The sequence below is a fragment of the Ambystoma mexicanum genome, chromosome 3p, assembly GCF_040938575.1.
Source record: "Ambystoma mexicanum isolate Mex_15411 chromosome 3p, UKY_AmexF1_1, whole genome shotgun sequence".
Classification (NCBI taxonomy): Eukaryota; Metazoa; Chordata; class Amphibia; order Caudata; family Ambystomatidae; genus Ambystoma; species Ambystoma mexicanum.
In genome coordinates, this window is record NC_090925.1 from 1085560158 (window position 1) to 1085587476 (window position 27319).

At 52.4% G+C, this 27319-nt stretch overlaps 1 protein-coding gene across 1 annotated transcript in view; it reads left to right on the top strand.

Annotated features, from left to right (window-relative positions):
• Positions 1–27319, top strand: part of LARS1 (leucyl-tRNA synthetase 1) — an 860995-nt gene that overhangs the window by 806090 nt on the left and 27586 nt on the right. The gene's annotated exons all lie outside the window — the stretch shown is intronic.

Sequence of the window (27319 nt, forward strand, 5' to 3'; positions counted from 1 at the left end):
GGAGGAGTATCTGGTATCGAGTTTGTCCAGGCATGCCTGAGTACCCACGATCATTAACTTGGTCTTATCGTCATTGAGACACAGGCCGTTGGTGGCCACGAGGCTTGGATTTCCAAATAGATGTTGTTGAGCCGTTTGGAATCATGGTCGTAGCAGCCAGTGAGGTGAATGAGGACTTGTCGTCTGGCTAATTGGTGCAGACGACACCCAAGTTATCCAAGCGGTCGAATAGGAGCTTCATAAAGATATTGTATAATGGGGGTGAGATACAGGATCCCTGGGGGACACCACACAATATTGGAGTTGGGTCAGCTGAGGCAGAGGGTGAGAAGACTAGTGGTCCGGTTTGAAGTGAAGGTTTCAACCCAATCGGAGGCATCAGTGGAGAAGGCTGCTGCTTTGGTCAGGTGTTTGGTGAGGATTTGGTGGTCGATGAGGTCGATACTGTGTCACTACGCCCCTGTACCTCGGTTCCTTTTTTCTGCATGCTCAGAAAGCTGCTCGTGGACACTGCTAATCCATAGCATTTACATTAAATTATTTTATCTCTATTTTTCAACATGAATTCGAGTCATGTCTGCACCCAAGGTATCAGGGTTCAAGTGCTGCAGGGATTCCAGCTAAAAAGTGTCCATTATGGACCCATACGACATCTGCGTTTGGTGCCAGTCACGACACTGAGGAAAATTAACTCAAAGTCCCTCGGGGAAACTGGCAGCGAAACTCACAGTGGCCCAACCTTCTTCAAACTCTCTGGCACGGTCGATCTTCATCAGCGGCCGAGCCGGAAGGGCTGACTCCTGAGAAAGAAGAGAGTCACAGAAAAATGACCAAGAGAATGTCACACTCCTGTGGTCACTCCTTTTCCTTCCATTTGAAAAAACGACGCCATCCGCACCAGTACAGGTCTGATTCTTCAGAGGACGACCCCGCTAAGTCGTCGGCAGGGCTGACATCCAGGGCAGAGTGGGAGACTTTCAAGGAACAGATGTTAGCTATGTACCAAAAGCCAGCTGCGGGCACTGGCGATCCCTCGATGCAGCAGGCCCCAGTGGCTCCAGCGGCGCCTGGTAACCCAGGCCCCAAAGTGACCACCATTACGACACCATTAGCGGAGCCGTCTGGATCAGTTCCGAGCAAGGTCGGGCCTCCTTCAGCGCTGATGCTTGCCAGTGCACCTCCGGCACTGATATTAGCCAGTGAACACCCGAAGCATCTTTTGGCGGCGATTGTAAAACCGTCAACATTGTCAACCACCATTGAGCGGTCTTATGTGCCTAAGTCAAGGGCCAAGTTTTTCGGCTCCATGGACGATATTTTCGGCGCTCCTGATGACGACCACCAAAGTGGTTTTGAGCGAGGGGAGCGTGGCTAACCGCCATGTGAAGGAGACGTATCTTCGAGGAGCTCCGCTTGATGTGTCCATGATCCGCTGCCATATAGACTTCAAAAGCGTCTAAAACAACCAGAAACAACTCTAGCTAAGCATGAACGTGCCCTGAACACCTACAGCGATTTCTGTGGTGGTACGCGCTTTCGCTGCAACAGAATCCCCGAGCAGCAGAGGAGCGAAACGACGAGCAGAAAATGGCGCCCGTTGCACACAAACTCGCGTAGGACGGCGTGTAAGGGTGAAAAGCTGCCAGTTGAATCCCGGCAGCCCCTGAGGACAGTGGAGCAGACGGGGGGCCCCCGCGTGCGCCCCGAGGCCAGGATAGACGTGTGGGCTGTGCGGCCGGCTGTTCGGGACGGCGCTCCCGTGTACGCTGGCTTCCCGCAGGACTGTGCGGCCCTGCGGGGGAGGGAGCACTCTGCTGCGAACCCCGAAGAGGACAGAAAAAGCGACGCGGCCGCACCGCCGCACCCAGACAGCAGCGTGGTGGACTGGCCTCCGACGGACCCAGACTGAGGCATCGCTGGATCAGAGGTCAGTAAGGCAGAGGGGCGCGTCCGTGAACTGCTTTACGCGAGGCCCCGCCGCAGTGATACGCAGTGCAGAGGGGCGTATGAGCACCGGAGGCCGGCTGCACACCCGCGCCCTGTGGACCGGACTTTCTTTCACCTCCCTAGTGTTGCTGGCTGACACCCCACCAGGAGTTACCAGAGCGCGGGGGCAAGATTGGAGCCCTGCGGGGGAAAAACAGGACACTGAACTTGAGACATTACGCACACACCATTGCCCCTCACGGAACCCACTACTAGTGCAAATTCAGCACAGCCCACTCAATGGGGACCTGTTGCCCGTGTGCTGGACATGAGCCCCAATGCTAGTGGCCTTTCAGGCACATGATCACACGGCCACCGGCCAGTCTTACAGGCCTACCTCATAGGAAGGGCATACTGGAATCTAATCCATTTAACAAGCCTGCATAACAGACCTCCACCTCGATTCCACACCCCGGACAGAGCAAACTCACGGGGCGCAAGCTGCGGCACTCCACCACCGCAGGAGCAGCGACAAAGCAGCCCAACAAGCGAGCCGCCTCAGCAAGCCGTAAGCAAGGCCTACGCGGCACACTTCAAGCACGCCTAAGTTCCCTGCGGCCCCACAGATATGTCCTCAAAGGGGCGAGAGCCAAACAACGCCAGACCACTATGGAGACGTACACCGCCAGGGGGGCTCACTGGGCCAACCACTGTTAATAAGAGCACTGCTGAAGCGCTGCCTGACCCCTCTACAATGGCAGACAAACCAAACAATTCCCAACTCCTTGAAGCTATCAAGACATTACAGACAACAATGGAGAATAAAAAAGACGCAGTGGCCTTAGATCTGGGCCTTCTGCGTCAGGACGTCCGGACCATTGCAGGCAGAACTGACACACTTGAAACACAGGTCCGGGAAAACAGGGATACCAAAGCACAACTCCTAAAGGACGTTGATGAACTACAGCAAAGAAAAATAACCTTGAAGATGGAGCCGAGAAGGCCGAAGGGCGGGCGCGCCGAAACAATATTGGACTTCTCGGCCTGCCGGAGGGTACTGAGGGATCGGACCCGACAGACTATGTAGAGAACCTCCTACTACAAGAGATAGGTGCCAGGAAACTCACACAAGGCTTCACAATCGAAAGAGCCCACCGATCTCTCGTGAGGCGGACCCCCGCCCCAGCGCTCCGCCCTAGCCACTGATAGCTAAAGTGCTCAATTACAAAGACAGGGAGACCATCTTGGCCTTTTCCAGATCCGGAAGCCAAATCCAAAGAGGGTCAGCAAAAATAGCCATTTACCCTGACTACACCTTTCAGATCCAAATGAAGAGAGTTCAATTTATTTACTCCAAAGCCAGACTTAAAAATGCTGGATTACCCTACATGCTCCTATACCCGGCAAAATTAAAGGTAATTCATAACAACAGATCGCTCCTATTTAACAACCACGAAGAGGCCCGCGAATGGATGGAAGGGGAACAGATCCCGGACATTGAAGTTAAAGGACGCAGACCGCGCCAGGCTGCACCAAACTGACCACGGATGGAGTCAATGCTCCACATACACACGGAAACAACGCAGCCAAATCCAGAATGCAGCAAGAACGATTCTTTACACAAGCTACACCGAAGATGGTTCGTTCATCCTTCTGACCCCTGAAGTTTCTCCTTTTTTCGGGTAGTTTAAACCCGCCCGTAGGGCTCCACGAGACCATTAGGCGGTCAATGGAGCGGAAACAGGATAGTCACAACGGGGGAAACCTCGCTGGACCTGTTCTTAGGTTACATTTGTATAAGGGGGGGTGGGTTTGGGAGTTTGTATTATGGTTTGGGATACATTAAAGGAAACAACAAGGCCACAAAGAGTTCTTCCCAATCACCACGGCAGAAGGGCAACCGCCAGGGCGTCTAGTCACAAACATTTAATCGCCCATCACCCTTGGCTGACAAAATCATGATGTTGAACGTCAGGGGCATGAACAACTTTGTCAAACAACGTCGGATCCACTCATATTTGAAACGGAACAGAGTCGGAATTGCCCTACTGCTGGAGACCCACCTAAACAGCCACAAATTGGAAGTGATAGCCAAAACCTGGCGAGGGACGCTTATCGGATCCCCCTACTCCACCTACGCCAGAGGGGGTCCTGATTTGGATTGACCCGACTGTTCTCCTCAAATTGTTTGGCACAAAATAAGACGATGAAGGCAGAATGGTATTAGTGCACGGCACAATAGAAGGCAGGGAGATATGCCTAATTAGCACCTACGCCCCTAACCACGATTCCACCATTTTGTTTCCATGCATTATACACTCGTCTCAGTCCCTATAGAGGTTCCACCATAATCTGGGGAGGAGACCACAATTGCAATCTTGACCCCCGCATTGATAGATCAGATAATAGACACACCCACCCATCCCTGCATGCCAAAATACTTGCAACCTTAATGCAGCAACTTCTCCTCCGAGATTTGTGGAGAGAACAACCCAGATGTACGCGAGTACTCCTACTACTCCCCGCCACATGCAGTTTACACCAGATTAGATAACCTCTTCGTGAGCGGAGAGCAACAAGCCATGTTTGGGGACGCGCAGTACCTACCTAGGGTGTTGTCCGACCACTCACCTTTAATAGCCTCCTGGATGGTATACCCGCCTAAACCCCCGATACCCACGTGGAGGCTTAGAAGCGAGGCGCTGCTGGATAATGCTTTCCGTGAACATGTAGGCGAAAGCACTGTGAATTTCTGGCAGACCAACAAATTAGTGTACAGCACATCAGTATAGTCATGAGGGGGGAGATGATAGCGCGAATAGGAGGAGCCCAGAAATCCATTGCGACCTTGCTAGAACGCACTGAAAAAGAATTGGGGAAACTAGAAGCCAGAGCCCACTTGACCCCTGAGCAGTTACATAAGATGGCGGAGCTTAAGAAGACCTGTCTTAAGCACTGGGAACAGTTGGGGAAACTAAACCACGCGAAACATATCGAAAGAAGGAGATAAACCGGGTAAACTATTAGCTTGGCTTTATAAGAGAGAAACCCCCAGGACACCCATTTGCCTTGTCCGTAAACCGGATGGCACCACTGCACACACCCAGATAGAGATAAACGCAGTGTTCTCTGAGTTCTACCGGGACCTCTATGCTAACGCCACCACCCCCACAGATACTGAAATAGAAGACGTCCTAGATGACATTAGGCTACCCACACTTGATACACAGATGTCAGAGGCCTTGGACGAACCTATCACCCCCGAAAAGGTAATGGTTAACATACGATCCCTACTGTCTGAGAAAACCCTGGGCATGGATGGCCTTCCGGGAGAGTTCTACAAGGCTTACAAAGACATCTTGGAGCCACTTCTGGCACAGGTGTATAACGAAGCTTACGAGACGGGCATCCTCCCAGAATCTATGCGAGAAGCTGTTATAATCCCGCTATTAAAACCTGGAAAGGATGGAGAGGATTGCGGGTCGTATAGGCCCCTCTCCATGTTAAACATGGATCATAAGATCCTAACAGCCCTAATAGCAGGTAGACTACGCAGAGTCATTCCCCTATTGATCCATCAGGACCAGACAGGCTATGTGCCTGGACGCACCATCACTGAGAACTTGCGTAGGCTGCACCATGTTATGTATAGCACCAAAACTAGATCTGAGAACTATGCAGTTGTGTCATTAGACGCCACCAAAGCCTTTGATTCCGTCCGATGGAACTGGCTGTACGCCACCACAACAAGAATGGGAGTAGGACCGGCTTTCCTAAAATTACCTAAAATTGTGTCCACTAACCCTATGGCAAGAGTGCGCACAAACAAGACATACTCTGACAAATGGCCACTCCACAGGTGCACGCGGCTGGGATGCCCACTCTCCCCATGCTATATATTGTTACATTGAGCCTGTGGCAGCTTACTTAAGGCAGGAATATGGGGATGAGGGCATAATTATAGATGGGGCGACTCACCTCATCTCCATGTATGCTGATGACCTACTCCTTTATTTACACAACCCAGAACACCTACTGCCATACATCTTAGAGACCCTTGACGGGTTCTATAAGTACACTGGGATCCGAATCAACAAGGAGAAATCCTGCCTCTTCCCCCTAGCCACACTAAACAGACTAGAGACCGGCTCCCTCCCTGACATGGCACTCCTGTGGAAAACCCCCTCCTTTAAATATTTGGTAATCACCATCCATCATGATCCCAAGGCCGAACATGCCCTAAATACAGTAAGAGCTAAGGACGCCTTAGAGAAATCTATGGACTTTTGGGGCAGGCTGCCGCTGTCGGTGGCGGGGAAAGCGGATTGCTTAAAATGGTGGCGCTACCCAGGCTCCTACATAGCTTCACTAACGTCCCATTTGTCATCACTCCCCGATTCTTCAGGGAACTGGACAAGTTGGGCAGACGGTTCCTCTGGCAGGGAGGTAGGAACAGTCGCGCTTGAGGTACTGCAAAGACCCTACGAGAGGGGGGGGCATGAAAACCCCCAACTTTGAACTATAGTACCTGGCAAGTCAACTAAAGCATTTAGTGAAGTGGATGGCTGACGAAACCAGGATGCATACTAAACTCCTGCAACCAGCCATCCCCCAGATGCTACTCAGGGATTTACTCTGGGTTCCAGCAAGTGAGATTCAAAGCTGCCCGTACTTGGTCAAGTTGGGTACCAGGATCTGGAGACGGGCCTGCATGCTACTGAAGATGAGCGACCCGTTCTCACCACAAATCCCAATAGCAGCCATCTGGTGGTCAGACCCTGGGGGCGAAAAGAAGCTCGCAATCAGTGGGAACCCCACGGCGTGGCTACACTGGGTGACCTGATGGATGAGCAGGGGATCCTAACATTCGCTGAACTTAACGAAATCACAGGACTCCCAACTGGACAATTCCTGCTCCACAGGGCGGTGGTGCAGAAAAAGGCCAGGTGGCCGGGGGCTATGATCTTGGAAGCTGGACAGGAGGTCATTGAAACCATACTGAGCACGGATGAAGGGGGACACGAAACCTCACGGCTCTACGAGACACTTCTGAACTACACTACCACGGCCGCACTCAAATGCAAAGCAAAATGGGAGGAGGAACTAGTCCAGGTGTTTGAAGACAAAGACTGGGGGAATACAGCCCACTACGACAAAAAGGTCTCGAGGAATGCTCGCTTACAGCTCATACAATTTTACATCACTGACAGAGCGTACCTCACACCAGAAGTCATCTCGAGGTTCAAAGGAGCGGACACCCAGGTTTGCCCCAAATGCACCGAACCCAAGATTGGAATGACTCGCATGTTCTGGGGGTGCCGAGTAATCAGGGCCTTCTGGTCACGGGCGGCTGACAGAATGGCAGGAGCGGGCGTCTATGTAGACGTGCAAACACCTGCAGCATGCATCCTGGGCAAATACAAAAAAGCAGCAAGAACAAACCCCTCAATAAACTTGAAGACCTAGTATACATTACAGTGAAAAGACGTATAGCCATGGGGTGGAAGAGCTCGAAAAACCCTAGTGTGCCACTGTGGTGGGAGGACCTTCTGAGATGGGTGACAGCAGAGACCAAAGCATGGGAGAACGCGCTGAACTCAGAGAGATCAGACATCAGCGAAGACCTACATCGGTGGGTGGCCTTCACGGTGCCACTATTCCACCCCGAAGAGACATAGCTCACCTCTGAAGTAGAAGACAGCCAACGCAGGAGGCCTGGCGAGGACAGTACTGAAGAACAATCAGTGGCCCTTGGGGAGGGAAGGGCGGTAAAGGGAAGTACAGCTTTCAATGTGTGACTCATGAATATCATATGCCTAATGTTGATTGGTTTTGTTTGTGTTAAAAACCATAAAAAATGGTTTTGAGCCTGCCTGTGCAGGTGATGAGGGGCAGATTTGGTCACCCCGGCTGAGTGCCTTCATGACGCCAGTGTGCTGGACACATACCATGACGTGGAGACACAGCAGGCTCATCCGTACGGACCATGCTAACGCTAAATATCAGGCTTTAGCGGACAAGGTGGTAGATACCCTGGGGTGGAGTGCTCCAGCCTATCCTTTGTCAGACTATGACCATACTGATATCTTCGATGAAGGGCCTTCTACAAATAGGTCTATGCCCTTCAATGCAGCTATTGCTGACCCCATTGCCACCTTGTGGCAGAGGCCTTGCACCGTGCCCCTGGTTAACTCTGACTTTACCAAAAGTACAGGCCCGCATGGGGAGACTCAAATCTCTCCACCCACCCACCACCGGAGTGGTGCAGGCGGCCACAGTTTCTACCAGACAAACCACATCAATTATCCCAACCGATAGGGAGGGAAAGAAAGTTGGCACTTTGGCAAAGAAGACCTTCTCTTCAGGCAGCATGGTCCTAAATGCGTTCAATGCCTTGTGTGGCTTTTCCAAGTACTCATTTGGTCTGTGGACGGCTATTGATGAGGCTGCTCAATACATTCCCGAAGGGGAGATGCGAGAGGGCTTTCAAAGGCTGGTAGATTACAGCAAGGTGATGGCCCGGCAGTCTTTGTAGATGGGCCTGGATATTACAGACTGCGTCGACAGATCCATGGGGTCAGCCACAGTGTTAAGAAGGTAGACTTACCTGCATACGTCTGGATTCTCGCCACTCGCCAAATATTCCAAAAAAGCTGCCGGACACAGGGTTTGACGGGAAGAATCTCTTCGGCCCCAAGGCCGACGACTCATTGTTGAAGTTTAAGCTAGCCACCAAGTCGCCGGACCTAGTACAGCCGGCCAAAACTGCCTTTAGCTTCGTCTCAAGGGGTAGAGGCTACCAACGCTATGTCCCTTTTGGCAGGATGGCTAAGCTCCTGCAACACAGGCAGGGGCAGAGGTGTTTCCTGCACTCCGGAAGGAGCAGGCTGGCCTCTAGAGGCCAGCAGATAGTGGCAGCCGCGGCAGTGGTGGCTCCGTCCTTGTAGTGCTTTGATTTCTCCTCCCATGATTGCGCGGTTGGAGGGCAGATAAGCAAGCACTGGGCCCAATGGCAGGAGATTACCTCCAACACCTGGGCTCTTCAGTTCTTTCAGTGGGGTTACTGACTGCCTTTCCTTTTTTTTTAAAACTTTTTTTTGTCATTTTAAATCATAACCTACTTCAACAGGGTGCCACAAGTTGCTCGCCCCACCCTCTCCCCCCCGTTAGAGAGTTACAAGGATGTGTTGGAGTCCACGTTGATGTAGTAGTTCTAAAAAGAGACATCAGTCGGACAAACGAAGAGACTGGCAAAGTAACAACAAAAGCTTTAGCCCATCTGGCTGGAATCAGTCTGGTGCGGTTATTAGATAGTTGATGTAAGATCCCCACAAGTCTGGAGGCCTTGCGTGAAAGAGCAAGGTCTTAATGAAGTTTGAATCTGTGTCTTGACAGTACACTATATCTTGCAGCCAGGTTTGCGGAGTGGGGGGGTGACCTCTCCCCCCGGTCATGGCGACCCTCCGCCGGGCTAACACCAGCAGGAGGCTGGTCAACTTCCTCACCGAGGCCGGTACGTCCTTTGTGTATGCTAGCATTGCAACATTTTGGGCTATGTTCGAGTTGTTCACCTACTATGTGTCGGTGCGTCCTAGCACTTCCTTCCAGAAGCGGCTAATTGACTGGCACTCCCAGGCTAGGTGTAGAAAGTATGCTAAGGGTGCACTGCATCTTTCGCATGCTGGTAAAATGGTCAGACGATGTCTGTATAGTCTGGCCGGGGTGTGATACATCTGGTGCAAGAAGTTAAAATGTATGAGCTTGTATCGCGAGTTCAGGGACACCTTCTGAGTCTGCCACAGGATGTAGGACAAGTTTTCGTCTTGTATCATGACTCCCAGTGACTTTTTACTTCTAGCTTTCGGGGTCGTTGATTGGTTAGTGGTGTCCGTCAAAGATGTTTATAGATAGTGGAGTCTAGCCTGCCCTCCCTTTGGGATTGGATCACTCAGTGTAGGAGTTGCCATGTGGGTGCTTGTGTCGGAAATGTGGGGAATAGCGATTGGAGTGTGTGTCGGAGGTGGACGTATACAAAGGTGTCCACGGCTGAGTCTGCCCCGTGTACCCACGCTTGTTGAGGTGTTAGAAATGTCCTTTCTATGAACAGGTCATGCAGTGTGTCAATCTGGAGTTTGCTGGCCCATTGGAGGTATATTTTCTCTGCGGTGAGTGGGATCCCTGGGATAAATCTTGCCCGGCTCAGGGGAGAGAACCTGATCTGGACATTGCACTTCTGGGCTAACTTCTTCCATATTTTATAGGTAGAGTGCACTATGTTCAGGGTCGACTGTGGAGCCCGGATTACCCCTATGATGGCTGTGCGTAGCAGATTGGGAGCTATCAGGGCTTGTTCGATTTGGACGTGTGGCCTGATGAAGTGGGTGGCATACCAGTGTTCCAGAAATTGGGCCTGGGCAGCCAACGATTAGCGTTCCAGACCTGGAAGTGCAAGGTCACCCTTTGCTATTGGTTGAATGAGTGTTGTGTGGGCGACTCTCGCAGGTTTGCCAGCCCAGATTAGCTTGAGGACTAGCCTCTGCTTCTGTTGGAGGAACTTCTGCAGCAGTAGGAAGGGCATGTTTGCGAACAGGTATAGAAGCTTGGGTAGAATGACCATTTTCACTATGGATACCCGGGCCCACATTGTGAGTGGTAGGTGTTCCCACCTAGATATTTTGTTGCGCAGGGTTTCGACTACTCTCCCATAGTTGTCTCGAAAAAGCTCATCATAATTTCTGGAAATTAGTATTCCCAAAGATCTGACTCCTGTGTGTTTCCACTTATTCGTCTTTGAATTCTTTGGTTTCAGGGGTTAATGGAAATATAACAGATGAGTGTGGTTAATTTTTAGGCCCGAGAGAGCGCTGATTTTGACTGCTTCTCGCATGACTGGATTCAGGTTTGTCAGCAGATCGCTGACGAAGATGGCCACGTCATCAGCGTATAGAGACAGTATTCATTTATGAGGGCCTAGGGTGGGACCATTTTCAAATGTATTGTGTCCTCCAACGTATTCCACATCTTTGAGGTATTCCACATCTTTGACATGTAATGTCCACAGCTGTGCACTTTGGAAACTTTTTCGGCAGAGGGCGTCCTCCGTCGATGACATCTAGTCGATGTCCCTCAAAGGCCTCTTGGATTTTATAAATAGGACGCACGGTGCCCGTAGCCCCAGTTCTGTTTTTTCCGTAAACGTGTTTGCTTCGAGAACTAGGCGCACCTTGTGTGTTTCATTGTAGAGATGTCTTCTTCTTCGATCCCTCTGACTCCGCGGTCTGTTTTCAAGACTTGCCGGGACTGCAAGTCTAAAATGTCGATTACCGACCCGTATTGTATTTGTTTGTGGTGCTTGGGCGAGAGTCACGACACCAACAACTGTTCAAAATGCCAGCCGCTAACTGCCAAGGCCTTGCGGGAGCGTAAGGGGAAGCTTCATTTAGGTAGGGGTGCTAAACCCAGTAAGTCCTGATAATCTAAATAGTCCAAGGGGGTTTCCACCTACGACTCGAGAGGTGATTTTCCGCGTCGGGAGGAGGCCCGGTGATCTTGGTCCCGGAGTGGTTCCGGCCATTCTTTTTCCTTGTCTCGGCATTCTAGGAAGCGCCATCACCAGTCGCCTTCTCCGTCCTCCTCGGAGGATGGAGCCATGAGCAAAGTGGCATGCCCGATGAAGTCCTCGACTCCGGAGGAATGGGCTGCCTTTAAGGAACAGATGTTGGCAATTTCCCAATTGCAGGCCATGGTTCCAGCTGCACCTTCTGATGAAGCCGGCATGGAACGGTCTTGTAACGTAACTGACACGCCTTCGGGCTCGGCTCGGGTCCTCATTGCGACTTGCATCTGGAACCTTTGAGTCCCCATCGGCGCCATGTCTGTCGGTTTCGGACATCGAGGCTTTGCCTTCTTATCAGAACTCAGCGCGGTCAGCACCATTGTTGACGTCGACGCCAAATCCTTCGCGCTCTCGATGCCAAAGCAGTCGACGCTCTCGGCGTCGAAGCCTTCGCCGCCCTCAACGCCTTTGGGGGTTTTTTCCCGAAATTTACCGTTGGAGTTCCCTGATACGGTGGATCTTCCAAGGAAGGCTACTGCTAAGTCTGTGAGGCCAGTAGTGGATTCCAGGCCCTCTTCTGTCACGATTCAGGGTTTTTACCTCCCTCTGGACGAAATATATGAGGAGGAGGATCCTGTTGAGCCTGATGTGGCTCCTGTCTTTTCTGGAGACAGTCAATTGGAGGAGTTGAGGCAAACCCTTCATGATGCCAGTGGGTTGGACACTTCTCCAAAAGTGGAATTTGGCAGGCCTGAGTCTGCATGGCTAGGATCACGGAGTATCTGGGCTTGTCCAGTCCTCCTGAAGATTTTGTACAAGATGATCTAACGGACATTTTAGATCCAGGTCCGTCCTCTGACCCGGTGTTACCTTTTCATCTCACTTTACAAAAAAGGGTGACGGCTACTTGGCAGTCACCGAAATCTCTTCTGGCTGTTAACAAATCGTTGACAAAGAAGTACTGCCCTTCCGTTAGCGACCCCAGCTACTCCAGAGAGTTTGGTGGTTCAGGCAGCTACGGCCACCTCAAGGCAGGCGGCGTACCCTACCATCTCTCCTGATAGGCACAACAAGCGCTTTGACGGTTGGGCTTGCAAGGTATTTTCTGCGGGGAGTATGGCGTTGAAATCAGCCAACTCCACTTGTGCCATAGCAGGGTTTTTTACACACTCTGTGGATCTGTGTTTCTTTAGCAGCTGAGCATATTCCCGTAGGGGAAGAAAGGGATGGGTTCCTTGCTCTCGTGCAAGATGGCAAGGATGCCAGGTGTGAATCCCTTCAGTCGGGTTTGGACACGACCGACAGTGTTAGCCGATCCATGGCTGTGAGCACCGTTATTAGCAGATTGTGTGGTTGTGGAAGTCGGGTTTTGCCCCGGATTTGTGCAAGCTGGTCATTTGAACATGCCTTTTGATGGCGCTCATTTGTTTGGCAGCAAGGCTGACTAGAGCCTTGAGAGGTTGTAGACCTCAAAAGCTGCAGCAAAATCTTTAAGCACAGCCGTGCATCAACCTCTGCCTTTTCGTCCTAGGGGACAGCAGTGGAGGGGAGGTTCTTTTTGTTCCTACTCCTCCTTTGGGAGACCGAGAGGAGCCGCCAGTCAAAGGGGACAGCGTAAAATTACCCATGGTGGTCGGGGAAATAGGGGTGCCAAAGCCGCTCAGGCAGCTACTTCTTTGCCTTCAGGCACTGCCGCAGCCTCTCCAAAACAAGCATGAGGCCATGTCCCATTGTTCGCCGGTTGGGGGTCAGACTGTCTCTGCATCTCGAAGAATGGCAAGCTATTACTTAGGATGCGTGGTTTCTGGATACTATCGCCCACGGCTACTGTCTTCACTTCCTAAAGCGGCCTCACGACAATCCACTAGGAAATCTCTATTTGAAGTTTCCGGATCCGCTCCTTGTGCAGGAAATGTTGACCCTGCTGGAGAAAGGCGCTATAGAACCGGTGCCTGTAGCAGAGAGGAACAAGGTCTGGTATTCCCCATATTTTTTGATCCCAAAGAAAGACGGGGGATTGAGACCCATCCTGGACTTGCGTTGGTTGAACAAACTTTTCAGGAAGGACAAGGTCAAGATCGTTACTCTTTCTCAAGTCCTCCAGGCCCTTCAACTTCAGGATTGGTTGGTGGCTCTGGACCTACAGAATGCTTACTTTCATGTGCCGATTCATCCCAAGCACAGAAAGTACCTGAGGTTTGCGGCTGGCGACTCGCACTTTCAGTTTCGGGTCCTGCCCTTCGGATTGACATCCGCCTTGAGGGTCTTATCCAAGCTAATGGTGGTGGTGGCAGCGTATCTCTGGCTTTCTAATGTGGAGACCCTGGCCATTAGTGCGTTTGAGTTGTCGTCTAAGTCGGAGACTCTTTGTTCAACTGCATCAAGTCTATCCTCATGCTTGTCTAAGCGATGTTGTAGCCGGTCCACTTTAGAGGATAGGGTGTTGATTTTACAGTCCAGGTTGCCTATTCCGGATTTCCGTTCAAGTAGAATCTCCCTGATGTTGAATGGTTGCAGGGGCTGGGAGGGGTCTTCTTTTTGATGCTCAGTTTGTGATGGGGAGCTAGGTTTGCTATTCGGTTTGGGTGTTTTAGAGGAGGGTCCCTGTTCAAAGTTGAGTTTACGCTGCGATTCGTCTGCCTTTGCCATATTTGAGACTGGAGGGGGGGTTAGGGGCCAGGCCCCAGGAGTTTGCTCTTCTGTGAAGCTTGGGAGAGTGGCCAGGCTGATATGGTTGTTGTTCTTGGCTTTGCCTGCTTTTAGGAAAAAGAGAGGGTGGCAGATGGTAGATGCCTGGGTGTTCCGGGGTGCTGGGTGTGGTCTGTTGTTTAATTGCTTTGCTTGTTATTGGTTAGGTTATGTGGCTGTGTTGGACTTCCGCTGTGTCTTGTGGTATTCTAGTGTCCTTTTGTCTCTTCTGCCCTAGTCCGGGGGTGGACCCCACCTCTTAGGGGGTAGTGGGGACAGGTCATGGTGTCTAATTTTGCAGCATTATGTTGGGCCCCTATTCCGTTTGTAACAGGGGCCGTGGTGGTGTTAGAGCCGGTGCCCTGCTCTGTCTGGCATTGTGCAGCATGTCCGGGTGGGGGGGGCATTTCACTTTGATTTGCCGTGCGGGTCTCTCTGGTCACCTTGTATTTTGAGAGCCGCTGTCCGACCTAATGCGTCGCATGTTGTTAATGCTCAGGGCTGTGGGGGGCCTTGGATCATGAGCGCCCCGCACACAACTTAGGGTTTATTCCGTTGGGCTCTTCGCGCTCAATTGCATTTGTCTGCACGTTGCCCTTGAGCCTTTCGCTGCGGTCCCCTAGGCCGCAGGGCGCCGCTGTTCTATACCGATCAGGGGCTGCTGCCTGCTGATAAGGGAGGGGAGTGCTCCGTGCACGGCTCGCTGATGAGGCCCGGGCGCTCCACGCCTTGCTTGGCGTCGTTGGATGCCTTCCATCGCTGTCAGGAGGAGGTGAGCAGGAGGACCATTAACCTGCCACCCCCTGCGCTCTTACCGCTTCATTTGGAGTCGGCTGCGGCGTCTTTCCATGCCTGCTGTTGCAGTGGGGCGGTGGGGGGTGCTTTCGGGCTCACCGGTTGGGCCCCTCCCGCACCGCCGTCTCGACTGCATGCAAGGCCCCGGGCTCGCCTGTGCGTTACGCCAGCAGGCACGCCCGCTCTTCTCCCAGGCACCTGGACTTCAGCTGCAAGCGCCGAGGGTTGAATTGCGGGCTGCGGGCAGTCCGGGCGTACGGGTCTCTGCCGTGCAGTCTCCTCACTCTGCATGGGGGCCGACGTTTCATGTTGAAGGCGCGCCGTCACGCGGCTCTGGTGCTGATCTTCGCGGCCCTCGTTCTGCGTCCCTTGCCTGGACCAGGTTGTCTGTCTCTGGAGCCGGGCTGCTCGTGACTCCGACACCGACTCTCCACAATGTCTTTTCTGTGTCTTCTGGGTCAGTTACCAGCCGATGGTGCTATGATTATACAGGATTCATGGGGAGTTTCATGGAGCTCAGAAGGGGACCTCCATCTTGATTAGACCTCTAGCGCCCTCTGTGGCAGTGTATCAGGCGAAGGAGGATTCACGTCTACCCTTAGCTGGACGACTCGCTGATCCGTGCACGCTCTCCCAAGCAAGCATTGGACCACCTCGGTCTCACCTGTCGCTCCCTCCACAGGCTGGGCTTCTCCCTTAATTTCAAGAAGTCACATCTGACACCTTCCCAACAGCTCCAGAACATCGGGGCTATTTTGGGCATGTCCTTGGGGAAGTGCTCGCCTCCCAAGGTGAGGGCTCATCACATTATGCAGATGGTGGACAAGTTTCAACATGCCCAGAGTCTCCCGGCTTTTGAATTCATAAGGTTGCTCGCTTTCACCGCATCCTGCATTTTTCTGGTGCCAGAGGTCAGGCTGAGGATGAGATCCCTGCAATGGGTCCTCAGGATGCAGTGGTCGCAGTTCTCAGGCAAGATGTCGGATCCTGTTCAGGTTCTGCTCTCGGTCCCACAGGATCTTCTGTGGTGGGCCAACGAAGGAAACCTGATGAAAGGGGAGCCGTTTTGGCGTGGCCGAAGGTGACTAGAGACTGATGCTTCCCTCACAGGATGGGGGCGCTCATGCCGACGACTTGACCGCCAGCAGTCGTTGGTCTCCGTCAGAGTCCAAACACCACATCAACCTGTTAGATCTGCGGGCCATCAGGCTAGCCCTGAAGGCTTTTCTGTCATTTGTGCGGGGGGAGTGTGTCCTGATCATGACGGCCAACACAGTGGCCATGCATTACCTCAACAAAAAAGGGGAGTAGGGTCACTCCCGTTGTGCAGAGGGGCAATGCAGCTCTCGTTCTGGTCCATCCAGCAGGGGATTTCGATCTCTGCAGTTCATCTGGCCGGAGACGAAAATGCGGCGGCGGATGCTATAAGCAGGCAGAGCACGGTCTCTCACGAGTGGGAGTTGGCTCAGGAAGTTTTTCTGGAGATCTTTGCCCTTTGGGGAACCCTCCAAGTGGATCTCTTCGCCACCAGTGCCAACCGGAAGTGCGAGTGATTCTGCTCAAGGGAATTTCCTCCGAGAGCAGCCTTAGGAGATGCATTCGTAGTGGATTGGTCATTCACACTGCTGTACGCGTTTCCTCCAGTCCCCGTCATTCCTCAAGTGTTACGGAGGTTCGGATCCCACATGATCCTCATTGCTCTGGATTGGGCCAGGAGAGCGTGGTACCCGGTCCTTCTAGAAATGCCGATCTGCCCTCCACGCCGTCTTCCCTACCGAGAGGATCTGCTCTCGCGAGAGAGGGGCCAGGTTCTCCATCCAGAGATCAGGACTCTCAACCTTCACGCTTGGTTTCTGAAAGGTGAGATATAAGGATTGGGACCTCCCGGATGATGTGATGGAGGTGTTTCTTATCGCAAGAAGGCCAGCAACAAAATCCCTTTGCCGTTGGCGATAGTTTTGCGACTGGTGCCTAGGACAGAATGTTGATCCTTTTCAGTGTTCCATTCCTATGGTTTTGTCTTTCTTGCTTTCTTTGGGCCTTCAAGTTGGTACCATTAAGGGTTACCTAGCGGCGCTGTCTATATTTAAGCGCTCGTCTGAAGAATGTTCTTACTTTAAGATTCCTTTGATTTCTCAATTTCTTAAAGGACTGACTAATGTGTTCCCGGCGTCCCCTTTCCAGGTGCCGGCATGGGATTTGAATTTGGTTTTTAAATTTCTAATGGGTGCTCCGTTTGAACCCTTGCACTCTTGTCCTTTGAGATTAGTGTCCTTCAAGACAGTGTTCTTGGTTGCAGTTACTTCCGCTCACAGAGTGAGTGAATTGCAGGCACTTTCCTCTAAGCCACCCTTTACTGTGTTCCACAAGGACAGGGTTGTACTGAGGGTACGTCCTTCCTTTCTATCTAGGTAGTGTCTGAATTTCATTTGAGCCAGAAGGTTGTTCTTCCTTCTTTCGATCCTCCTCCACATCCTGTTAAGGAAGAGGAGCGTCTCCATCAGTTGGATCCTAGGAGAGCCTTAAGCTTTTATATTTCTAGGATGTCCAGGGTCAGAGTGGACGATCAACTCTTTGTGGGATATGCTGGACACCGATTGGGCCAGGCTGTTACCAAGCAGACCTTGTCCAGGTGGATTATCCTCACTATTACTAAATGCTACCGATTGGCAGGTAAGGACCCTCGGGAAGGGTTGAGAGCTCATTCCACTAGGGGCGTGGCTACTTCCACAGCCCTCCAACGGGGGATTCCTGTTCAGAATATTTGTGATGCAGCCACATGGGCTTCGATCCACACTTTTTTTAAACATTGCTCCCTGGATACGATCCATGGTCAGGATATGGCCTTTGGTAAGGCGGTTCTTTATTCCGCCATCTGATTGGGTACTCTAAATTCTTTTCCCTCCTCCATTTTCTGGTACTGCTTTGGGAGTCTGTCAAAGATGTGGAATACGTTGGAGGACACAATCCATTCGAAGAACAAGTTCCTTACCAACGGGTAACGTTCTTTCGACTGGATATTCCTCCAACGTATTCCATATCGCCTTCCCAGCCTGCCCCACTGGAGAATTTCCTATGCGATTGCAGCTTCCGTTTCCGCAAGGCTATGTGCAGTCAAGCAGGCATTGGATTGGTGCCACACGTTCTGGGGGAAAAAACATAAACTGAGGCTACGGGCGCCATGCGTCCTATTTATAACATCCGGTGAGGTCACGGGACATCGACCCAATGTCATCGACACATGACGCCGTCTGCCGAATAGTTTCCGAAGTGGACAGCTGTGGACATTACATGTCGCAGATGTGGAATACGTCAAAGATGTGGAATACATTGGAGGAACATCCAGTCGAAAGAACGTTAGAAGAACAAGTTACTTACCAACTGCTATCTGCCTGGCCCTGAGGCCCGCTGCCAAGGGCTCTATTGCTAGTGCAAACAGCAAAGCTGACAGGGGGCAGGCCTGTCTGGTCCCTCTCTGTAGCTCTATGCTTGCAGATTTTACTTTCCCAAGTACGATGTTGGATAGTGTGTGTTTGTAGAGAAGGGATATCAGTTCTAAAAAGTATTTGCCCATACCCATCCTCCCCAGTACTGCAAAGAGGTATGGCCATTCTACAGAGCCAATTGCTTTTTCTGCGTCTAACAGAACTGCTACTGCTTGGGACGATGGGTCAAGTGCTTCGATGATGCCAAACAATCATCTGGTTCCGAATGACGTGCTGCGACCTGGGACGAAACCCACCTGGTCTGCGAGCACCAGACCCGGCATCAGGGGGAGCAGACCAGAGGTAAGGATCTTTGCAAGGATGTTATTATCAACGTTAATTAGTGATATTGGCCTGTACGAGGCGCATTCTTTGGGGTTTATCTTGTTTATGGAGTAGGATCAAGTTTGCTTTGCAGAGTGTGGGGGTAAGCAGCCTTTCTGCAAGGCTTCCATATAAACCCGCAGTAGGATTGGTGCTAGGATCGAGCTAAATGTTTTATAGAACTCATGTTAAGCCGTCGGGATCTGGGGCCTTGTTGCTTGGTAGTTTGTTTATTGCACTCAGAATCTCTTCAATTGTGAGTGGTTTGTTTAGGGGTTCTCTCAGAGCGTCCTCTACCCAGTACAGCTGTGTGTCTTCTAGATACTGCTGGAGAGTCTCTGGCTGCTTGAGTGTTTAGAGCTGTATAGATCTTGGTAAAAGGACCGGAAGGCCTCAGCTATTTCGACTTCTGTGTAGACTAGGGTGCCCTGGGGGTTACGGATGCACTCAACTTGCAGGGGTTTCCTGTCTGCCGCCAGCAACCTTGCTAAGAGGGCCCCTGGTTTTTGACCTTCCCCCTACTAGCGGATGCGGTGACCTTATGCCAGGAATCGGCCTTTGCGGTCGGCGTTGGTTCTGAACTTATCTAGTTCCTCTCTGAGGCGGGCTACGAGTGGGAGTCGTTTAGAGTGGTGTATGTGTGTTCCAGTTCCTTTAGCCATGTCTCGCTAGCAGCGAGTTCTCTTCTGATTTTTTTGGAGTATTCAGTTCTCCTTGGTCATGCATATCCCTCTGATGTAACATTTCAGCGTTTCCCAAAGGGTCCCAATTGATGTCACAGAGTCCAGATTGTCGGCTAGGAAGGACGTGAGCTGTGACCGGAGCTCTTGGACGAACACCTGGTCCTGAAGTGCTTCCGATTTAAACCTCCAGTGGGGCCTGCCCGTCCCACCGTCAGCGGGGCTACATTCGAGGGTAACATGGGAGTGGTCAGAAAGTGTTCTCGGTAGTATCTGGCAAGCCCCCCATTGGAACCTCCTGTTCCGAGAAACTAGCAGGTAGTCGAGCCGTGAGCTCGTATTGTGAACCCAAGAATGAAAGTTGAAATCGCGGGTGTCTTTGTGGTTAAGTCTCTACACGCCTACTAGGTCATAGGCCTTACAAATGTCGCAGATTTGGAGACTCGCCTTGGAGGGAGTGATGGTATTTGCGTGTGATTTGTCCCATTTGGGATCTAGTGTGTTTAGATCACCTCCCCAAATTATTGTGACTGTGTCTGTTCCCACGAGGTGTGTCATTACCCAATCGAAGGTGTTTGCCCCGTCTGTGCTTGGGCCATAGGAGTTCACCAGGACAATTTTGCTACCTTCCAGTACCCCCGGACGAGGAGTGATCTGCCTTCTGCGTCTCTGTCTGTTGATAATAGTCTAAACTTCACCCTCTTGTTTATTAGTATAGCCACCGCCCTAGTGCACGATGAGTAGGAGGAGTAGTACCTGTGACCTCCCCACTCAGGCGTCCAGCGACTTTCGGAGGCTGGCAGGAGGTGTGTCTCTCGAATGAAGGCTACATCAATGTTATGGCTCCTGAGGTATTGGGACACTTTCCGTGTTTTGGCTGGGTTATTACCCCCTCTTATGTTCCATGTTGCTAGCTTGAATGGATTAGGGAACTGTCATAGTATGTGAGTGACAATCCTGGTTAATGCCTTAGTTAAGGGTGTGTGTGTTCGTTGACTGTAGAAAGTTGACCGCAGGGTCAGTCGTTGGTGGGCGGGCCTACGTGTGGCGCTTTCCCTTACAAACTTCCCATTCCCTGTGTGCTGCTTCCAGCTTTTAACTTGACTCGAGGTTACTTTCCCTCCCCCTCGTCCACAGGCAACCCTCAACCCACCCGTCATATGTCCCTCCCTCCCCAACTTGTAACTAACAAATGGTGCTGAGCTCGGGGCACTAGTGCCCATCCAAGTTCAGTAGCTCCCTATGGTAGTTTAGTTAGCTGTGCCTGAGCTTGGGATAGCCCGGTATGGGCGTCGGGTCAGAGAGCAAAGTACAGTTTTACAATATACCTATACTGATGGCCTCAAGCGTGGACTCGTGGCCCAGGTGTTGCGGGGGCGCGTTGGGCGTCCCCTGTATTGCGCACTGTCAGGATGGGTTTCTTCTGTCGCAATCCCTTCTCGTCTGACCTGGGTTATTGCTCAAATTCCGGAAGCCAGGCTCATCCAAAAAGGTGTTTGCTTCCTCCGGCGTGTTGAATAACTGCGTCTTCCCGGCGCGTTGAATCCTCGGTTTTGCAGGGAACATCATTGAGTACTGCATTTGACTGTCTCTTAGGCAGCGTTTCACTCCAGTGAAGGATCGGCGCAATGCGTGGACTGCTGGTGAGAAGTCGGGGTAGAATTGGATACGGTTACCCTCGTAGTGGAGTTCACCTTTGTCTCTGGCAAGTCTCAGGATCGTATTGCGGCCCTTGAAATTGAGTAGTTTTGCGATGATGGGGTGTGGCGCAGCCCCTGGGATCGGACGGTTGGACGGCACTCAGTGAGCTCTTTCTACATCGAATAGCTGGGATAAGGTGGATTCACCAAATAGTTCCTTACAGATGGCCTTACGAAGTCCTCCCATTTTCTGCAGAGGTTGTTTCTCTGAGACCCCCACCAGCCTGATGTTATTGCGGCGGGCTCTCCCTTCTAGGTCTTCATTTTTTGCAGCAAACGCTTTCATTTGGACCTCAAGTGCTGTCACCTTGGTTGCTAGAGAGGCGTTCCTGTCGTCCAGATCCGAGACTTTCTGCTCCACCGAGTCCAATCTGTGCCGTGTTTGTCGAGCCGGTGTTGCAGGAGGTCAACTTTGGATGAGAGGGCGTCGAGTTTGGAGTCAAGGTTGCCTATAACGACTTTGAGTTCAAGCAAAATTTCACAAATATCAATGGCCGGAGCCTGGGTTGACTTTGTTTTGTTCCATTGCTGGTGACTGGGATTCCTCCTTTGGATGCTGTCTGAGGGACTTGACTATGGTTCCGGGCTCGAAATTCAGCTTCCTCTGGGATATGTCCGACTTGCCCATGCTAGGTTGTTTGCAGTTGAGGACGTAGGGTGGAGGGGCAGTCTGGCTGGGCCTTCGGGGTGCAGTTGATGGAGCTGAGGCCGCGTCGAGACTGGAGGACTACCTGTTGGCGCTGTGCAAAGTCTGATTGCTCTGCGCCATGGTTGGTAGCCTTTGTCGGAGGGCCAAGGCGCTTTGTGGTTGTTGCTCGGAGAGTGCTGCTGCTGAATGTGTTGTGTCTTTGAGTGTGACTGCTGGATGATGACTTTACTTCTGGAATCTGGCTCTTGGGGAGAACAGGATGGTCCCCCGTCACTCACTCCCAGTGATCATCAGAACTTGTGCGTAGGCCGATGCACCACGCCACCCCGTTTTTGTATGCTCGGTTAGATGGTGCGTTGGGCCACGAAGGTCGCTTCGCTGTGAGGGATAGGCGATGTCTTTCGTTGTGAGACAGACGGACGCCGCAAGTTGTGGTGGTGATTTCTGTGGCCCCGGTCGTTGAGAGGGGACTTTGGTTGAGTCCGGTGAAATTGTTAGTGCTTTGTCTCCTTAGGGCTGAACCATTGCTGCATCAGGCTTAGTCGAGTGGATCTCCACAGCGGGAGCGGCCCATGCGGCTACCCGGCTGCGTGGGCAGGTGTTTGCGGTGGAGGACTGACCTCTGATGTTTTCACTCTCTTATACGAGTTTGCATGACATCCGTGGTTGATGGCAGCATCATGCTAGGTGACTTTCCGGTGGCAGAGCCTGTCCGACAGAATTATACGGGGGCCAGGGCACATGTTAAATGTTCAAGATCACTCCCGGTTCCACCGTGGGCGTGTGAACGGTGGAGTTGGGACAGGGTTGGTTGGCAAGTAGTGCTGTGTGTCCTGATGGGCGGAGTGCACCCCGGCGGAAATGTTGAGCAGGGTGGTTGTGCACGGAGTGCGGAGAGATCCCTGTCTCCAGTTATACAGGTGGGGTCGTCGCCCTTAATGTGAGCAGCAGGGTGTGCTTGCTTGTCTGGTGGGCGCCATCAGGGAGACTATTGCCGGGAGCGGGGGGGGGGGGTTAGCCAGCTGCTCTCTAGTGTGGCAGTTCACCCTGTGAGGCAAGCCGGGGGTGGAAAGTAGGACCTGGTGGACTGGGGGGCATGGAGCAAGGCAGAGTCTGCTTCCTACCTGTCCTGTTGTCTGTCTCGCTCCGAGGCAGTCAGAACGCAGTGTGAGCTTCGAGGCATTAGATGCAACGCTAATTTCAGGGCCTCCTCCCTCACTGAGCCCCGCAGCCCATGGTCGGGTACTGTGCGTATGTGTATCCTGGGCTGCCGCCTCGACTGCGCTAGACTTGCTGTTTGGTGGATTCTCTGTCAGCAGTCCCCCAGGGCGGGCCGCTCCGTTGTTCTGCAGTGCCCCAGAGGTGAGAGGATGTTCCAGGCTCAGATAGATGTTTATCTTGTTCATTTTGGAGTCTCTGCTGCCATACGTAGTATGCTCCGGATATGTCTCCAGTCCGGTTCTGACCTTGGGGTTGTTGGCAAGGAGATGTGCCCAGTGGAGGTCGGGTGCGGTGGCCAAATGGGAGTCGCTGCATGTCTTGCCTCCCCCTGGATGCGCGGTCTGGTCTGGTTGGTGCGGGCGGCTCTCCCCTTCCCAAGCCGCCCCCTCTGTGTGCTTCGGAGGCGGCTACAGCGGTGCTCGCTGGCGGTGCTGTCGGAGCACATCCGCCAACTCAGTCCCCACGCTCTAAGGATGTCTCCGGTGGCAGACCAGGGTCCCACTGCCTCGTGCGTGGGGCTGGAGTACGGGTAAGTCCCGGACCGGGGCAGGTTCTGCTCCGCTCCCGCCCCTGGCGCAGCCCCACCTCGGCCGCCCACGCAGATGTTTGTCCCGTAGTGCTTGGGGCACAGGGCTCTGGCTCCTCTCGGTGTGTCGCTGGGGGGTCCGAGCTCAGCAGGGCTTTAGTGCTGGTTACTGGGGGTGGGGCACCGTGGTCCCGGTTTGCGCCGCTTAGCGTGGACCCTGCGGCACAGCCGTTATTGGTGCCTGTATGTTCTGCGACACACGTAGGCGTGAGGATGCTCGCAGCGGTGCCGGTCTGGTGGCCCGATCCCGGACATCTGCTAGGGATCCACCCCTTACCACAGGCTGCTGGTTCGCTGCTGGAGGGAATCAACCTTGTGTGGTTTCCCAACGGTTGCAGACACATCCTGAGAGTTGCTAGTTGAGTAAATGGTGCGCCGTCAGGGTCAGGGCCCTTTTCTCGCCTGGCGACCACTGCGTGGGTCGTTTGTCTGTGAATGTTCTATGGCTTTGTTAATATCACACCGCACTCCGTAAGGGTTGCTCAAGCTATCTCTGACAACGGGGAGTAGTATTTCCCACCTCAGGCCTCTGATTTTGCAGGATTAATGCGAGCTCTGCACTGAGCTCACGGGGGAGCATCATCTTGGTCGGGCTCTTTAGTGCCCTCTCCCTGTCTGCCTTTCTGAAAAAGGCCACCGGACAGACCACCCCACCTCCTCAACAACCAGAACAGGAACACCAGGAAAAACAGAGAGCCCTGCTTTTGAAGGGTGTGGTGGAAGAGGTACCTCCCAAGCAGAGAGGATCGGGCTGGTATTCAGTTTTTCCTCGTACCCAAAAAAGGGAGAGGATTCCATCCCATCTTGGACCTCTGGGCCTTGAACAAGTTCCTGAGGAAGGACCATTTGAAGATGGTGACGTTGAGAGAAATTCTCCACACTCTCAGGTGTCAGGACTGGCTGGTGTTGATAGATCTCCAGGATGCATATTTCCATGTGCCGATCCACCAGAAGCACAGGAAATTCCTGAGATTCCTCATAAGGGGACAAGCACTACCAATTTGAGGAGCTCCTCTTTGGGCTGACATCCGCCCCAGGGGTCTTTACCAAGCTCATGGCGGTAGTCGCTGCTTACCTTAGGAGATCCAGCGTCCATGTGTTCCCATACCTGGATGACTGGCTGATCCGAGGCAAGTGGACAGAGCAAGTTTTGTCCCTTCTCGAGGACACCTGCTCGCTACTCCACAGGCTGGACTTCTCCCTGATCTTGCAGAAGTCCCATACAACACCAGCACAAAGGCTCCAGTTCATCTGACCAATTCTGGACACTAGGTAGGGAAGGCCTTTCCTCCTAAGGAGAGAGTCGCCTGTGTTGGGCAGATGATCCAGCTCTTTCAGAACCACATCGCCTTGCCAGCGGTTTCCTTCCTCTGCCTCTTAGGTCTTATGGCCTCCTGCATTTTTCTGGTGCCTCTTGCGTGCTCAGTGGTCCCAGTACTTTAGCACTTTAAGGGACATTCTCACAGTGTCCAGGTTGGCGGCCAACGATCTCTCTTGGTGGGCCAGCAGCGACACCATGTTGGCAGGGGAACCTTTCTGGCCTCCGTGGCCCCAGGCCAGGGTGGTCACGGATGCATCTTTGAAAGGGTGGGGCGTTCACTGCAAGGATTTGCAGGTGAGACCGGCCTTTGGTCAGCAATGGAGGCCCAGTGGCAGATCATCAGGCTGGAGCTGGGAGCCATCAGGTTGGCACTGAAGGTGTTCACGCCGTCCCTGAAATTGAAGCATGTCCTGATTATGATGGGCAATACAGTGGCCATGCACTGCCTGAACAAGCAGGGTGGTGTGCGCTCCCTCCCCCTTTGCATAGAGCGATGCAGCTGTGATTCTGGCTTTTGGAGAATCGGGTCTCGGTCTCAGCAGTACATCTGGCAGGGACAGAAAACGGTTTGGCGGATGCTCTGAGTAGGCAGAGCAGTGTCTCACATGAGTGGGAGGTGTGCCAAGAAGTCTTAGAGGTCTTCTCCCTTTGGGGTACCCCAGCAGTGAACCTGTTTGCCGCAGAGTCCAAAAGGAAGTGCAGACAGGTTTGCTTGAGGGGAATTCCAAGTGAATGGTGCACTGGTATTTCGTTTATGTTGGAGTGGACCTTCACTCTCCACTATGTCTTCCCCCCAATCCTAGTCATTCTGTGGGTTCTCAGGAGGTTTCAAGCAACCCTGATCTTGATCGCCCCGGATTGAGCGAGGAGAACATGGCGCTTGGATCTTCTGGACTTGGCCATCTGCCCACCTCTTCGGTTGTCTCGTCGGCCGGATCTCCTATCCAAGTCGGAAGGTCGGGTGCTTCACCCATACCCGGAATCACTCAACCTACATGCAGGCTCTTGAGAGGATGAGATATGATGAATGGGACCTCTCCAAGGAGGTAATTGAGGTGCTGCTGGCCTCACGCAGACCGTTAACAAGATTGCTGTATGCGTGCAGGTGGAGAAGATTTTAGGCGTGGTGCAGGGAAGGCAAGATTGGCCCGATCTCATGCCCCACCACTACAGTGATGGAGTTCCTTCCGTCACTGGCCTCTTAAGGCCTTCAGGTCACCACAGTCAAAGAATACTTGGCGGCTTTGTCAGTGTTCAAAAGGTCTCTGGATCAAGGGTCTTTATTTACAATCCCGGTTATGGCCCAATTCCTAAAGGCCCGGCATTGTGAATACGTTTCTGCCTTTTCCCTTTGTTGCTCCAGACGGTTACCTTAAATTTGTTCTCACCTTCTGGATGGTGGCTCCCTTCGAGTCTTTGCATTCATGTTCTTTGCATTTGCTTACCTTGAAGAAGACTGTGTTAGTGGGCATCACGTTGGGCAGACGGGTCAGCTAGCTGCAGGCCTTGTCTTGCAAGCCACCTTTTCTCCGGTTCTTTCGGAAGAAAGTTTCCCTGAAGGTGCGACTGGGTTTCTGCCAAAGGTGGCATCGGAATTTCACCTGTCCCAGTCCATTGATCTTGCTGTCTTTTACCCGCTTCCTCACCCCTCCAAGGAGGAGAAACTGTTCCACAGGCTGGACCCGAAAAGGGCTCCGAGTTTTTACGTTATCAGAATGGCAGAATTCAGGTAGGTGGATCAGTTGTTTGCACCTTCTCCGTAGCGAAGAAGGGTTTGGCTGTTTCAGAGCAGACCATCTTACGGTTGATCAAGCTTTGCATTTCCGAATGCTACAACAATGTGTGGAAGGAACTGCCTCCGGGCATCAGAGCCCACTCCACTAGAGGGGTGTTACCTCAACGGCTCTGCAAAGGAGAGTACCGTTGAGGGACATTTGCAGGGCGGCAACCTGTTCTTCTGTGCATACTTTCACCAAAAACTACAGCCTGGATGTGGCCCGTGGAGTTGACGCTGGATTTGGAAGAGTGGTTTTTCATAATCTCCTCCTCTAAGTGCCTTTCATCCCGCCTCCTTCACGAGTACTGCTTGGGGAGTCTATCAGATGAGGAATCTGCATGAGAAAGGCAATCCATTGAAGGAGAAGTTACTTGCTGTAGTGTTCTTTCTATGGATTCTTCTCCCACAGATCCTCATCACCCTCCCATCCATCCCTGCTATGAAAGTGCCTGCAGTCGGTGGCTTCTTCTCTCTAGGGAGGATGAGATGAGCTCTTGTTTCGACGACTACCGTCCTCTTCTGTTTGGGTGCCGCATTCCTTCTGCAGTCCCTTTTTCCTAAAAAAAAAAAAAAAAAAAAGACAGACCCCAGTTAGGGTTTCTTTTTTTCTC